Here is a 13687-nt window from a genome sequence, read left to right on the forward strand (position 1 = left end):
TCTTGACAATTCAGTCTCTTTTAAGAAAAAAAATGTTTCCCTTACTCATTTTAAATACAGAGATTGTCACACACTGGAATAATGGTTGATTTTTAGCTTTTAACATTGGTGTGGAGGTCAGAGGATAGCTTGCAGAAACTGATTCTCTTACTGTATTGTTCTGAGCATGTAGCACCTTTACCAGAGTTATCTTGCTAGTCTGAGTAATGGTTTAAAAACACTTTGCTTAAATTATTTTAATTTAGATTCCCGAAGTAACAGGCTAGAGTTATATCTTAATTTTACTCAAAGTTATTTTTAACAGATTTATCAGAATGGTAGTTTTGGTGACTACCTATTTTAAAATGTCAGCTCATACTACAGTTCCTCTAATATATATAAATGAGAAGGCGGTGTTGGCTTACATTTTGCCCCCCATCACGATCGCTGTCATTCTAGAAAGCTCTCATACCTTTTCCCACTCAGACCCTGCCAGACTACCAGAGACTTTTTTTAATGTAAAAAGAGAGAGTGTGTGCTATACGTGTGCAGATGTCCTAGAGGCCAAAAGAAGGTCTTGAGTCTCACAGAGCTACAGTACAGGTAGTCAGGAGCACTGGGTCCTCTTCACGGGATGCCAGGTGAATTCCCAGCGTCAACATGCCCTCTACTGCTTGTGACTAGGTGTGTGATGAGGCCATCCACGTTACTTAGATTTCAGTTGTAATATACCCCAGTCGGCTGGGCCTTGTACCCATTGGAGGCTTGGTTTGCCACAGCAGTGAGCTGCAGGGCACACAGCCAGACGACAGCTCTTGGAGAACATGCTGATAAGGGTGTATGTGTAGCTGTGTACTGTCAGTTACGCCTACCTCTGGGCACTCGCCTATTTTAACGTTAGATTTCTAGTACACCTCAAAAGCAATGTGTGCCCAAGACCAGCTAATTGTAGTGTCCAGTAATAATTATGCCAATCCTATGACCCTGTGCATGCTGGGTGCTAGCCTGAAATAGGACAGTGTCAGCGTAGGCTTTTTAGCATCCAATAAAGAGAATCAACAGATGAGGAAATGGTAGCAAGCACCATGAAAGCAGCGAAGAGCAGGGCAAGGCCGAGTGAAGGCTGGGAGTGGAGCGGGTATGAAGACCCTGAGGACTGTGCCCTGGCTTAGCTGGTGACGCCGTGACATGTCAGTGAGTTGAGTTCTGTGGTGTCTTCGCTTTCTTTTTAAAAGTTACAATAGAATTAAAAAAACTTAACAAAAATCTTGTACCCTAAATACTACATTTCTAAAGAGAAAAGCCTAGTTCAGATTTGTTTGAAACCGCTGCAAGAGTTTCACAGCCTGTTACTGTGGCAGCTGTGGCCTACCTCTCACTAAACACGCCCAGGTTCTTTTGGCCTTGTGGCCTCAAGTTTCCAAGGCAAGGACTTCTAAAGGCTGTCAGAGCTGCAGAGCACACAGTGGGACGTCGGTGTTGTCCGTCTAGGCATACCATATGGCCATCCTGTATTGGAAGGAACCAAGGCATAGATGCCTCTCTCCTACTGGAGAAGCCTCAGCCAGTCTCTACAGAGTGCTTTGTGTGGGTATGTGTGTCCATTGGAGCTGTTGCCACAGTGGTGGTTTGGCTGGGTTCTATGTCGATATTTGTTTGGCCCAGAGGATGGAGATATGAATCTCCTAGTACTGATGAGGGGAGGATGCGGTCATGGTTGCCACTTGTTTGTGTGCGGCCTTTTTTATTCGCTGTATCTTGTAGGACCAGCCTTGTAATAGGTAAAATTTCCTATGGTCTTGCCATGGGTGTTTAGTTTGCTTTTGTAATTGCCCTGGTCCCTGTGATGGATTGCCAGAAATTACATAAAAAGACCAGGCATTGTATGTGCCTGTAATCCAGTGCTAGGGAGGCAGAGACGGGCCAGTTGCTCCTAGGCTTTGCTGGAGCTAGCAAACTCCAGGACAGTGAGAGACCTACGGCAGGGGCTCAGGCAACCAAGGTGGGTGGCTCCTGAGCAACAACCAAACCTGACCGCTGTCCTCTGCATGCATACATGAGTGTTCACACAAATATCACATTCTTAGAGAAATTCTAGCACCAACGGAAATAACAATAGTACTAATTTAACAGCTGGCCCTCTTTGTAGGCAGTTTACCAAATGTTCTGAGCTACCTTCACATTTTTTTTTAATACCCAGATTTATGCCAAATATAAGCTAGACCCAGGAATAATGGCCCTTGTGAATGACAACATCCCTTCCATTGGAGCATGTTTCCTCCTTGGGGTACTCTGACAAGATGGCTGCACTAAAGCCTTAGTTGACATTGCCACCCATTGGACAAACAGCCAACAATTCACTCTTCGGCCATAGAGCTTGAAGGGGAACCAGAGTTCCTAAAAGCTCACCAACCCTTCTCTATCAAGCAGGATTCTGGAAAGTTCTTTTTTCCTCAGACAGGGTTTCTCTGTAGCCTGGCTATGTTGGAACTCATTCTGTAGAACAGGCCGGCCTCTAACTCAGAGATCTGCCTCCCAAGTGCTGAGACGAAAGGGTATGTGCTACCATGCCCAGAGAAAGATTTTGAGTGGTGCTGAAGTGGAGTGTTTTCAGCATCTCTCCCAAAGTAACGGCCTTTGTTGGAATGCCAGGGCTATAATAGGCAGACCTGGACTGAGGACTAGAATAAAATCCTAGGGCCTACATGATAAACAAGCGCGTTACACAGGGCCAATCCTAACTCTCCCACAGTACTGGAAACATCCATGGTGGATTCTCCAGAGTGAGCTTGTCACATAGCCTTGCCTGTGTGCTTGAGGGACTAAAGATGAGTGAGACCTAGTTGACTCAGGGCCTAGTGGAAACCTGTCTTTTCTAGAGTGCTTCAGAGGACTCTGTAGAAGTATTCTGATCCTGTCCTGGAGGATCTCCTGAACAGATTCATTACTTACTTAATCTACTCCTGAAATCAGGAAAAAAATAAATAAAATTTAATTTAAAAATATATAAATTATCCTTGGTGCCCAGGACCACCTGCTATATATGACAAGTTCTGCTTTTTTTTTTTTTTTAAGTTCTGCTTTTTGTAACCAGGATCTAGAGGGGAAAGTGAGAACTCAAAAGAGACCAAAGCTAAGTACAGAGAATAAGGGTGTGAGGACTCACACAGAGATCTGCTAGCTCTTTTCAAGGAAATAAACTGGTGAATGCTATGTCTGTCAGAAGACAGGTCCCTCAAAAAAGAACTGCCTTCTAAGACCTCTTGCCTTCATTGTAACCAGTGAGAACACTGGAGGACTTACTGCTCCCAAAGACTGATGGGCCAGTGGGCCAGATCCCAAATGTTGTCCCTGGAATGAGAGAGAAAGCCCTTGGCCCCAGTTGGCATCTGACTTGACCATCCGTATCAGTATTACAGAGTCTTGGGTAAGTCTTGCAATCAATTTCTCCTTATGAGTGGGGGTTTCCACTTAGTTCTGAACTCATATTCTAGACAATTGGCCTCCAACTTTTGTTGGATTGTGGGCATCAGCAAGGCTCCAGTGGTCACCTTAATACTGTAATACCTGAATGTGTTTCTCCTTAATTAGACAGAGACCTATTAACAAAAAACAGAGACCCCAGATATCTTCAGCCCCCTACAGAATTCCACTATCTCTCCTCCAGGCCTTCCCACTAGTCACAGAGGCTGCTGACCTGTCAGGGTTAAAGGATTAAAGGATTCTTAGCTTTTCTTCACTGCAAATATTTTTTTTTTCCTAGCCTGAAGCCAATAAATGAAAACGAGAATTTGAGTGAAAAGCAAATTAAATTAAGAATCAAATGAAGGCTGGTAGTGATAGCATCTGCCTTTAATCCCAGCACTCAGGAGGCAGAGGCAAGCTGATCTTTGTGATCTTAAGGCCAGCCTGGTTTGCAAAGCGAGTTCCAGGACAGCCAGAGCTATCTTCAGAGAAACTCTGTCTCAAGAGGAGGAGGAGGGGGGTGACGATGAGAGCACAGCTTACCACGCACTTTGGAACAGAGCTGTAGCTCTGGGAGACCCAAGAGGGCCACATGGAGCTGTGTCTGTGAGAAGTCAGTGAACAGCCCAACAGTGTGCCTCAGTGTCCTAGAGAACTAACAACAACCCAAATCCCAAACAAGGAACAGGGCACGAAATAAAGAACAAGCAGAAATTAATGGGAGACTAAAAGAATATGCAAATCAGTTGAGTTGGTTTCCAGAAAGAAAGAGAAGGGGGTAGAGACGGAAGGAAGGAAAGTAAAAGAAAGATTAGCAAACACCCAGCTAAACTAACGAGGATTGTTAAAAGAGGTGGTTTTTTATTGTATAAATTTATTCACATTACATCTCAATTGTAATCCCATCCCTTGTATCCTCCCATTCCTCCCTCCCTCCCATTTTCCCCTTACTCCCCTCCCCTATGACTGTGACTGAGGGGGACCTCCTCCCCCTGTATATGCTCATAGGGTTCAAGTCTCTTCTTGGTGGGTTTTGTTTGTTTGTTTTTTTTATTATTATTTATTTATTTAATGTATATAAATGCTGTGTCTGCATGTACACCTGCAGGCCAGTAGAGGGCACCAGATCACAATATAGATGGTTATGAGCCACCATGTGGTTGCTGGGAATTGAACTCAGGACCTCTGGAAGAGCAGACAATGCTCTTTAATGGCTGAGCCATCTCTCCAGCCCTAAAAGAGGTTCTTTTTTTGTTTTGTTTTGTTTTGTTTTGTTTTTTTGAGTCAGGGTCTGTCTATGTAGCCTTGGCTGTCCTGGGCTCACTTTGTAGACCAGGCTGGCCTCAAACTCACAGCTATCCATCTACCTCTGTCTCCTGAGTGCTGGGATTAAAGGCGTGCGCCACCACCGCCTGGCTAAAAGAGGTTCTTGAGGGAGAAGAAACATGACAAAGGTCAGTGACTCAGATCCACAGAAGAAGCATCTCGGAAACAGTGTAGTAAGGTGCAATAAAATCCTTGAGCACACTTTCCTGGCCATATAAATAGCTGTTCAAAGTATTAACAGTGACCTCAATACTATATGAAGAGGACAGGGAAGGTGTAAACAACTGAAGTTCCTTGCATTCAAGGGAAGTGGCCACTGTTCAGTTTTAATGATTTGTTAGCATATGTTAAACAAGGCTTCCTGTAATAAACATTGTGTTATGCAAGAAAGCTAATGTGGCAGACTTCCAGTTTACGATTGGCCCCAGCATCGACTGAGCCTTGGACACTTTCAGGTTGGTGACAATTTGGAACAGCTCACTGGACCTGACACAGTCCGTCCATCCCCTGTGCTTTCCACACATCTATAACCTGAGCGCTTGAGAAGCTGAGGCAGGATGCTGTGAATCCAAGTCCAACCCAGCCTACGAAGCGAGACACTTCTCAAAAAAGTGGTAAGTGAAGGGTCCGGTCACGAGTGCTGGCTGCTCTAAGAGAGGACCCAGTTTCAATTCCTAGCACCCACTCTTGGTGGCTCACTATCATCTGTAACTCTATTCCCAGGGGATCTCACACCCTTTTCTGGCTTCTGCAGGTTGTTGCATGATGCACATACACACATGCAGGCACACACATATGCATACAATAAAAATAAGTCTTTAACAAACAGTGGAGACAAGCCATGACCCTACGTGGTTGTGAGGAGCATCTGCAGCCTGAACCATGTCGACAGGCTCGCTCTTAGCATGGCTTAATGTGACTTAGCTTTTATGTCACAGTGCTGCACTCATGAGGAGTGGGAAGAAGGCTCGGTTGGTCAGGTGCTTTCTGTGCACATGTAAGGACCTGAGTTGGATCCCTGAACCCAAGTGAAGAAGCCGGGTGTGGTGGCATTTGTGACGCCAAGGGAAGCAGCGGGCATCTTCCTGCCAGCCTAGCTTACTTGGCGAGCTCCAGACCCTGTCTCAAAGAACAAGGGAGGTGATACCAGAGAGAGAACACCCAAGGTTGATGGCATTTTAGACTGGCATAATAGAAATCCAGTACCAAAAAAAAAAAAAATCAGTGTATTTTCTGGCCATTACTATGTTGTCTAGAGAAGAGGGTGTGAGGCTGCTAGAGAAAGGCCAGTTGCATGACAAGCTCTCCACACGCTGCCCTCCTCTGAAGCCTCCTATACACACCATAGGTAGGTGTCAAGGCCTTTTTTTTTTTTAAATAATGGAGAGATGTCATTCATAATGGGGGAGAATGAGCCAATGTGTATGGCTGGAAAGTGGAAGAAAGTCTAGATCTGGCTCTGGAGCCAACATCAGAAAACCCCAGTAAGTGCCAGATCCCTGCCATGAGGCACACACAGAGCAGAGTGGTTTGTAAGGGCTTCTTGGATCCCCCGGTTAGATGAGTGAGGAAGAGGACCAGGATCGGAGCCATGGCTCAGGAGGACCTGGCTTTGCTTCCCAGCTCCCACACAGTGGTTCACACCCACCTGTAACTCTGATTCTAGGTGCTGAACCTCTCTTCTAGTCTTCATGGAAACCAGACGTGTATGTGGTACATATATATATGTGTGTGTGTGTGTGTGTACATGTAGTCAAAACACCCATACACATTTTAAAACAGAGTAATAATAAAACATTTTAAGATTATGTTAAAATGTAAGAGTCACGTGAGGAGTCGGGTGAGGCTGCCATTCTCCTGCCCCTGATGGCCATGTGCTTGGACAGTCAGTCTTCCCTGGGCTTTGTGACCCTCTGAACTTTTTAACATAAAAACAAAGTCACATGGGAATTACTGTTCTCATGTAGTGTGGAAACAGAAAGCAGTGGTGTCATCTCTGCCCTGCTGGGCTCAGTAGCTGTTTCTTGGGAAGTGAACTACCAGGTCATGACTGGTTCTTACACACTGCCTCCCTACTCCACTGTCTTAATAGTCCTGGAATGAGGATGTGAGGTGACTGATACCCCAAGAACATGCCAGCCAGCAGGTGGAGGGTGAGTTAGGTGCCATCACTGCTCTCCAGCTTGGATGCCAGTTATGAAAACAGCACTTTGCCAGATTGAATCCCTCAGAACTTCATTCTCTGAATGATGTCACCAAGTCTGCAGAAGGCTGATTCCTACAGACAGGCAGCAGCCAAAAAAGTACAAACTGCTAGACTGCTTTCAGGGGCCATTTTTATAGTTTGTGATTATAGAAAAAGAAAAGGCTAAATGAAGTTCAGATGCGAAGAACTTCAGTCATCTCACTAAGGGGACAATGAACTGCAAGTCTATAAACAAAAGTGATTAACATTTAAAAAGGAACGTCAGGGGCTGGAGAGATGGCTCAGAGATTAAGAGCACTGACTGCTCTTCCAAAGGTCCTGAGTTCAATTCCCAGCAACCACATGGTGGCTCACAACCATCTATAGTGAGATCTAGTGCCCTCTTCTGATGTACATGCAGGCACAACACTGTGTATCTATGATAAATGAATAAATTCTTTAAAAAATAAAAATAAAAAGGAACACCAGGTTTGTTTTAATTTTTAAAGCACTTTTTTTTTTCTTTAAAAGTCAACTTGGTGTCATGGAATCTAGAAAAGCCAACAAAACTATTTTAGATGCAGCCCAGAACCCAGTGGTTCTGTGAGTGGCTCTGCACTAAATCCCTGCCTGTGCTGCAGGGATGCAGCTCTCAGCAGAGGCAAGATGGTAGCCAGGATCGACAGCCTCAGCTCTCTCCAGTTGGAGGCTTTTAGACTTCTCTGTAGTTGGGCAGCCCCAAGCCCGCCTGATACTCATGAGGGCTTTGGGAGTGAAATGCAGGGTCTATGGCTGGACCTGGTCCCTCCTTCCTCCTGGAATCAGAGACAGAGGAGAAGCAGCCTCCTGGGACCGCTGCTAAAAAGGGGAATAAGAGCCACACTCACATGTACACACTCAATGTACAAACACGTGTGTACATATGTAAAACAGCCACTAAGAGCGTAGGCTCTGGAACCAGACTGCCTGGATTCTAATCTGGCTTTCAGTCCTTACCTTGGGCATGAAACCGAAACTCTGTTCCTCAGTGTCTTCATCTGTGCAGTTTATCACTAGGGGTTAAGGTGGGGGATTCTGACATAATCCCTCACATCCCAGGACTCAGGTCTTGGCGTACAGTTCAGTCCTCAAAAATGGGGGTGGTTCACTTCACCGTTACCCCAAAAGGGCCTTGTTTCCCTGCGGGACCCTCTTTCTGCTCCCTTAGCAAGAAAAGGGAGGCTGGGCATGGTAGTGCACACCTTTAATCCCAGCACTCAGGAGCCAGAGGCATGGATCTCTGTGAGTTCAAGGCCAATCTGTTCTACACTGCAGGTTCCAGGCCAGCCAGGGCTGCATAGTGAGACCCTGTCATAAAAACAAAATAAAACAAAACAAAAAAGAATTAGCAAAAGAGGAGGAAAGAAAGAAAGAAAAAGAAGAGGGAGGCTGGGCATGAGGTGGGGCACTAGGCAGCCTCAGCCCTCCTTGTCCAGGTGTGCACAGGGCCTGAGCTGATCCCGGCTGGCGTTGTACCTGTCCTTCCCACTGCCCCGAGAACACGGCATGGGAGTCACGAGTGGGGGCTGCTTCTAATCGATTTTGTCCCTTCCTCAGGCCTCCATCTCCCTACATTTCAGGTGGAGATCACGGCTGATGGATTTCGGAGCCCATCAAAGGGCTCTGCTGCCAAAGTAGTCTATCAAGTTCTTGGTCTCTCTGGGCCTCAGTTTCCACATTTGCTCAAGGAGCAATTTGGGTGGATTCTTCCAGATTTCCCCAATCATCTACAGTCCCACAGAGGGCATACACAGCCCCATGTGAGTCCCTGATAGATCCCAGACATCAGATGCCCATGTAAGCATTTGGTCTCCAAAGACAAGATGTGTTCTTTGTCCTTTCTCAGCACCATTTTAGTTTTTTCTATTTGGCAGGCAGGGCCGCGTTGAGGTAACAAACAAAAAGCTCATTTCTCACGCATGCACATGCCTGACGCCATGTTCCAAGGTGGTAGAGCAACTGCATCTCAAAGGTTGTCAGCAGCTGGGCATAGGGAAAGGTCCCCACCTGGGAAACAAACACTCCAAACGTCACTGTTGGTGCTACTTTTAAAACTTGTATTTTATTTGGTTTCTTAATGTGTCTAGCTCCCTTCCAACTCTTATCCATCTTAAAATCTTCCAACCTCCCAACACTAGGTAGCAGAGAAAGGGGAGAAGGGACGGAGATCTTACACTAATTCCTGCTGTTTAGGGTCATTGGGTTCCTTGGGGCAAGTCCAATCTTCGTTTCAGGAGATCTCCAACTTCTCGTCAAACTGCATCAGCAGTGACCAGGAGCAGCAGCGTTCTCTCCCCCCTCCCTCCCTCCCCAGGCTCTGGCATTTATTCCTCTCCAGAGTCCTCAGAATTAAACTATCTGCATCTGGCAAAGAGCCCTTCTCAGAGCCCACAGGAGGCAAATAACCTGCTGCTGTGAACAATCTGAATCAGCCCCATATCCCACACCTGGGAGTATAACAAAAACATGTTTACATAACTGAGTTGGGGGGGGTTGGTTTTGTTTGTTTGTTTGTTTGTTTGTTTTCCCCGAGACAGGGTTTCTCTTGTAGTCCTTGCTGTCCTGGACTCACTTTGTAGACCAGGACTGCCTTGATCCACCTGCCTCTGCCTCCCGAGTGCTGGGACTAAAGGCGTGCGCCACCATGCCTGGCCAGAACTGAGTTTTAATAGACACCGAAACTTTCCACTACATGCCAGAGAAGGGGCGGGCAGGGAAAAGAGGGAGAGAGAAGTGACTCTTAACGTCAGTGGCCATACCTCCTCAGCTAGGGTAGGGCCCCAGGAGCTGCTCCGTGATCCACATTAGAATTTAACTGGCTTGAATGCCTACAGGTAACCTCAGCCTCAAGGAGTTTATATGTGCAGTAGCCATGCCCTAACTAGAGAACAGCATTTCACAGCACTCCTCCCCACCCTCTGTGTTTGCTCTTTTGAGGCAGCCTTGCCTTTTATCCCGGCCTGGCCTGGGATATATATATAGCCCAGGATGGTCTCCAACCCAAGGAAATCCTCTGTTCCCAAATTCACGCGCTGCCACAGTCAGCTTTAGAAATGTTTTCAAAATTAGCTTCATATTACACAATGCTAAAGCTTGTGTAAAGCTTGGTAAGTAGAGAGATGGCCGACCTGATTCAAGGAAACTGTCCATCTTGCTGTTGCTAATTGATGATGATAATCAGTTGTCCCCAACTTCATTTCCTCCATTGCCTCTGCCTACAGCAACCCCAGCTTTCTTTCCTCCAACACCTCTGCCTGCAGGACACATGTAAAACTCAAGTGGTTTTGTCAGCATATGTCAAAGCGATTTTCTTCTAGATATCAACCTCACTTTCATTTGTGCTCTATTCTTTTTTGAGACAAGGTCTCTATTACTGTAGCTCTGGCTGTGCTGGAACTCACTATGTACCCAAACTCAGGGATCCACCTGCCTCTGCCTCCAGAGCGCTGGATTAAAGATGTGCACCATCTTGCTTGGCTCCATGCTCTCCTTGGGACAGCTATACTTTTCAAAGCCTCTTCTGTTACTCATCTGCCACACTGAGTCCCCCAGGTTGCCATGGTGACCACAGCTCTCAGTGCTGTGTTCCATTCCTCCCTTGTCACACAGCCATCTAGGTCTGTCTTAGTCACAGAGATAGGACTGTGGCAGTGACCTTCCATTTCCACGTCACAGGCTCACAGGCACTTCACACCACTAGTGCATGTGATGCCTGTGGAACAGGTGGCAGTGGAAAGCCCAGCTCAGAGATTTAGACACCAGTGTGATGATGTCATGGAACTGGGACTCACCTCTTAAGAAAACCAACCCTTCTTTTACATATCTTGAATATTTAAGTTTGTAACTGTAGGGGCATGTATTCTTTGAATAAGTACTTACAAAGTCTTCCTAGGCATGATGCTAGGCCCCAGGATTAAGAAAGTTACAGACTTTTAATCCTAGCACTCTTGAGTTCAAGGCCAGCCTGGTCTACAGAGTGAGTTCCAGGACAGCCAGGGCTACCCACAGAAACCCTATCTTTAAAAAAAAAAAAATCAAACAACAACAACAACAACAACCCCTCCACCACCACCCCCCAAAAAATAAACAAGCTCACAGATAATACCTTGCCAACATGGAAACACAGGGATATTACTTCACAGGTCAACTTCAGGTGACAGTTACAGCCTGTAGTCTCCATGGGGGCAAGCCATGGGGCTAGAGGGAAGGCACAGTGGTTGATTGCTCAGATCCCAGTTTGCTGAGTTGCTGTCAGGGACTTTCTAAATAAATGATGTATGTGTAGCCACTAGTATTTTAAGCCTATTAAAATTATTCATGCAATTCTATAAAGAAACAGAAATAAATCTGGTCACAGCCTTGGTTCTAATATCTATTTTGAGAACATCCTTTGTAGATCTAACATGTAGGCCTTGCCTTCAAGGAACCAAAAGGTTGAACCTACAGCCTTTGAGACACATGAGCAATACAGGATGATGATTCTCAGAGTCAGAGGCAAAAAGCCACATGGTCAGGGGTGTCACCGTTCCTGAGATGTGTCCCTTGTGTGGCACTCTGGGCTGTAGGCTCCTCACAGGCAGGCAGTGTCTCAGGATCAGCTGTTAGTACAATCCTGCCAGGCTCATCACAGGAACTGTGATGTGAACCTGCCTGGCCAGCATCCCTGATACCCACCCCACCCTGAGTGGGTGCACCACGTCATTCCCTAGGGGAGTTCCCAGCACATGACTCCCTATGCTCCGTCATCCAACTATACTCACCAGGAATCTCTCTTCCTCTTATTATTTGACTTTCATATGATTTTGTTTGTTTGTTTGTTTGTTCTGTTTTGTTTATTTAGTGGGATACTTTTAAATTTTAGAAGGCACAAAGCTGCACATGGTGGCATACCTCTTAAATCTAGCACTTGGGAAACAGACTGATCTTTGACTTCAAAGTGAGACTGGTCTACACAGTCAGTTCCAAGCCAGTCAAGATTACTTAGAGAGACCTTGTCTCAAAAAAAAAAAAAAAAAAAAAAAAAAAAAAAAAAAAAAAAAAAAGACAGAGGAACAGAAAGAAAGAAAGAATCCCTGTCCTAACCCAACACAGTTCCCCCCCCTCCCCACACAGTTTCTTCCCCCCACCAGGTCCTTGCCCCCACCCCCCAGTTCCTTAATTCCACTTCCAGGAGATCACCAATTACACTTTTTTAAACTGTGTTTGCTGCTCTCTTAGGAAAATCAAAGCAAGGCTGGAGGGATGGCTCAGTTGGCTGTATGCTTGCTAAGCATGCATGAGGACGCCTCCACCCACGTGAAAGCTGTGACCACCAGCACACATCTGCACTACAGGTGCAGAGACAGACACAGGGCCTTGCTGAGCAGCTGGTCTGGCCAAAGTGGGGAGCACTGGGTTCAGTGAGAGACCCTGTCTCAAAAACTAAGGTTAGAATAGAGGAAGGCAGCGTCAATCTCAGGCATCTGTATGCTGATGCAGGCAAGTACACAGCATACACACACACACACACACACACACACACACACACACACACACACACATACACATTACCATTACTGGAATCTACACAAAATTATACATTGAAAAGCTCACCAGGATCTGGAGATGTCAGGCCAGTATTTGTGTAGGAGTGTAAGGCTTGATCCCTGGCATCTCTGAGAGGGTAGAAGAGAAGAGAGGAAAGGAAGAGGAGTGGGGGAAAAAAAGTTCTACCTCAGTTTCCACCCACAGACACTCAGCAGCACTCACACTTTTCTGAAAAGCTAAACCAAACCAGAGGGTCAGACCTCAGTGGTGATTTTTCACTGTCTCACTAGTATCACAGCTGCATTTCCTCCTGGCACCTTCCTAAAGTAATAAATTTTGTCATCTTCCATAGATTTGTGACTCCTTCAACCAACGTCAGGCATCTGGGATTTCCAGATTGGTTTTACTAAAAGAAACACAGTAATAGACCCAGAGACTTCGTTGTAATACATTTCTAAGAAATATTAGCCGGGTGGTGGTGGCGCACGCCTTTAATCCCAGCACTCGAGAGGCAGAGGCAGGTGGATCACTGTGAGTTCGAGGCCAGCCTGGTCTACAAAGTGAGTCTGGGACAGCCAAGGCTACACAGAGAAACCCTGTCTCAAAAAAAAAAAAAAGAACAAACAAACAAACAAAAATATATGAGGTTACACATTACAGACACTCTTTAGACCCAGGACACGCTCTCCAGCCAACCAGCTTGGCCCATCAGCAGGGTGGGGCCAACACAGCCAGTGCCGACTTGCTCATAGGGCCAGGTAGCCCTAGTTTGCACCTGTCACTACATCCCCCTCATGTCAACTGCACCTTAGCCCCGCCTCTGAATCTAGACTAAGGCAAAGGCCTCACATGGGCCTGGTGACTGCTCTGTTTACCTAGCCTTACGTCCTAACCTGGGCCTATCCCAGTCCACAGTGAGTCAGCTGAACAGGGGCGGGGAACCACCCTTCCCAGAGCAGGAACCCGACTGGGACACGGGCCACACGCACATCCCGAGAGACTGCAGTGGTTGGGAAAGGACCCAGAGCACTGGGACAACAGGTAAGGACAGAATCTGTATTGGTTAGAGGTGCTAAACAGGATCTGCTCACAATGCATTTCTTTCCCTCCCTTGTCTTCCTAGGTAGTCTTTTTTTTTTTTCCTTTTTTAATTTGCTTCCCTCTTGG

General features: G+C 46.2%; 1 protein-coding gene across 2 annotated transcripts in view; it reads left to right on the plus strand.

The window, feature by feature from the left end:
* The first annotated feature begins 19 nt into the window (after positions 1-19).
* Positions 20-13687, plus strand: part of SDCBP2 (syndecan binding protein 2) — a 29330-nt gene continuing 15662 nt past the window's right edge. Inside the window, exons 1-2 of one of the 2 annotated variants that reach the window (XM_084777962.1) lie at positions 20-3406; positions 5226-5384. The gene's annotated coding sequence lies outside the window, so the exon portion shown is untranslated. Of the gene's footprint in view, positions 3407-5225; positions 5385-13090; positions 13562-13687 lie in introns of those variants that run through there. The other variant, XM_084777961.1, reaches the window with a different exon arrangement.

This window comes from Acomys minous (genome assembly GCF_964271855.1).
Source record: "Acomys minous genome assembly, chromosome: 3".
In the NCBI taxonomy this organism is placed as follows: domain Eukaryota; kingdom Metazoa; phylum Chordata; class Mammalia; order Rodentia; family Muridae; genus Acomys; species Acomys minous.